Source organism: Nanorana parkeri, unplaced genomic scaffold, assembly GCF_000935625.1.
Source record: "Nanorana parkeri isolate BGI_ZX_2015 unplaced genomic scaffold, ASM93562v1 scaffold2187, whole genome shotgun sequence".
Lineage (NCBI taxonomy): Eukaryota > Metazoa > Chordata > Amphibia > Anura > Dicroglossidae > Nanorana > Nanorana parkeri.
In genome coordinates, this window is record NW_017308455.1 from 39,818 (window position 1) to 42,748 (window position 2,931).

General features: G+C 49.2%; 1 protein-coding gene across 1 annotated transcript in view; it reads right to left on the reverse strand.

Moving 5' to 3' along the window:
- Positions 1-2,931, reverse strand: part of LOC108800979 — a 52,141-nt gene that overhangs the window by 37,475 nt on the left and 11,735 nt on the right. The window lies entirely within an intron of this gene.

A 2,931-nucleotide genomic window follows, 5' to 3' on the forward strand; every position in this document is an offset into this window, starting at 1 on the left:
CCCCCCCCTGTGACTGCTAAGGTGAGAAGGTCATTGGTGGAACGAAGAATGTTCCGCCTCTGTAAGCGGGTGGAATGTTCTGACCCCGGAAGGGTTAATATAAAGTTTCAACACGATATATAATAATAGTATCATCCGCCAGAGATAAAAGACGTCACAGTGACTATGGAGGACGGACATGACGGGGGGAGGGGTTACTGGGTGTAACTATACAATACAATCTCATTACCTCCTCTGCTGCCAGTCCCAGCAATGTCTCCTCTCTACTTCCTCCCAAATCCCCTCAGAACTTCTTATTTATATGTGACATCACTTCCTGTTTTCCATAGAGACTTCCTGTCTGTAGGTGTCATAGAGACTTCCTGTCTGGCTATAAGTGAGATCACCACCTGGTGGAGCTCAGAGGAACTGCAGCCCAGAGAGACGTCTCGTAGTGTGAACCCGGCCTGGTGCTGTGTGTGTCTCTTCTGTATATCCTCATAGATGGGTCATCCCCTCCCCCACCGAGAGGGGAGTTGTATATATATGTGGTTTTTAGGAGTTGGAGAGCGTAGCCCAATGGGGGGGGGAGGGGGGCACGGTCTGCGACAAAGACTAAAGTAACAAGTGAACAATAAACGATTCGACTTCCGTATGTGTGTTTGGACCGAACGCCGACTTAGACGTTCCAGGACATAACCATAAGAAGTTCAATGGTTACCAGGAGGTACATGTGGTGGGGTAGGAGCCGGACACCCCCTAGGCTCATTGGTCACGTTCCTAATAGGTAAAGTGTCCTCAATAGTCCTCCACCAATGGGCCGGTGTGGGAGGGAAGGCCTCCATCCAAGTTCTGGCAACATATACAGTTTCACGTAGGAAGATTTTGGTATACTGGACTCGGCCTTTTGGCTAAGATCAAGCGTAGTATCTGTTCTTATCAGTTTTCGGGAAAGCACGGCGCCATCTTCAGTCCGGGAGGGCGGTTGCTTAGTATTCCCTGGAGTAATAGGTGGGTACTGGAGGGCTTTCCTTTTCCTCCCGGGTTGATTCTGGCCTGGTGCGCCAGGCTTGTCCTCGGTTGTAGGCAGGAACCCCTACGGCGCTCATACCTTCTGGTGGGAATGGGGCTTGTCTGGCCGAAGGGCTGGAAGCGTGAGAAGCTCCGGGTGATGTGATCCATGGGGTTGGCGTCTCAGGGGTGCCGGAGAAACACAGTGGGTGTGGGACCCATCAAGTGTGGCACTGGCACTAGGTCACATCATCTTTTTATTGCACTCGCCTCCTAGAGGTGTCCATCTATAATCCCCCGAAGAGGAGAAGAAGCTGTAGAACCTTGTAGAAGGACCATCACCATTGCCATGCGAGTCTCGTGTGGATGACGAGTCCATGTTCTGCTCTTCATGGAGGAACCGCTCTCATCTGGGGAATGATTGCCACAAATGACCCCTAATGTGACACGTCTACAAATGTCCTCCAAAACCTGGTTATCAAAGAAGCGACCCAACTCATGATTTGCTAAGGTGGGGTTATTTATTGTCATGGGGCATGGTTGATACTTGGTCTCCTCATCAGTTGAATCCATGAGGAGGAACTTCTCATCTCGGGAGTCGTCACAAACGACCGCTAAGTTGACACATCTACAAATGTCCTCCAAAACCTGGTCATCAAAGAAGCGACCCAACCCATGAAGTTTGGGGTTATTTACTGTCATAGGGCATGGTTGATGCTTGGGCTCTGCCTCAGTTGAAGGACATCCATGAGGAGGAACTTCTCATCTGGGGAGTCATGGTCACACAAAACCCCTAGGGTGACACATCTACAAACACCCTCCAAACCTTGGTCAGCATTGAGTCAACCCAACAGAGACACAAGGAGAACGTCTTGTGAGTAAAGATCTTACACAACTCAATGACTGAAATATCTACCCAGGGGCATGATTGATGCTTGGTCTCCACCTCAGTTGAAGGACATCCATGAGGAGGAACTTCTCATCTGGGGAGTCATGGTCACACTTGACCCCTAAGGTGACACATCTACACATTTTTCCAAAACCTGGTCAGCAAAGAAGCGACCCAACCCAGGATTTGCTAGTGTGGGGTTATTTACGATCATAGGGCATGGTTGATGCTTGGTCTACTCATCAGTGGAATCCATGAGGAGGAACTTCTCACCTGGGGAGTAATGGTCACACGTGACCCCTATGGTGACACATCTACACACGTCCTCCAAACCTTAGTCAGCAAAGCAACCCAACCCATGGTTTGCTAAAGTGTGGGGTTATTTACGGTCATAGGGCATGGTTGATGCTTGGTCTCCACATCAGTTGAAGGACATCCATGAAGAGGAACTTCTCATCTGGGGAGTCATCATCACAAGCAACCTCTAAGTTGACATCTACACTCGCCCTCCAAACCTTGGTCAGCATTGAGTCAACCCAACAGAGACACGAGGAGAACGTCTTGTGAGTAAAGACCTTAAACAACTCAATGACTGAAATATCTACCCAACCTTGGATTTACTAAATTGTGGGTTTATTCATTGTCATAGGGCATGATTGATGCTTGGTCTACACCCCAGTTGAAGGACATCCATGAGGAGGAACTTCTCATCTGGGGAGTCATCATCACAAGCAACCTCTAAGTTGACATCTACACTCGCCCTCCAAACCTTGGTCAGCATAGAGCCAACTCAACAGAGACACGAGGAGAACGTCTTGCGAGTCAAGACCTTACCCAACCCAATGACTGAATTATCCTAACCGGCCATGATAAACACGAGGAACGTGAGGTTGGGCCTCAACCTACATGGAGACACCGGGACCAAGAATTGGGAGTATGTACTTTAGATGTCATCTGATGGTCTTCTGGTTGGAGATCGTGATGGAGGAATTCCAGGTGGAACCATATACGGACTAAGGAACTTATCGTTGGGGTGTACTACAGGTCCCCTG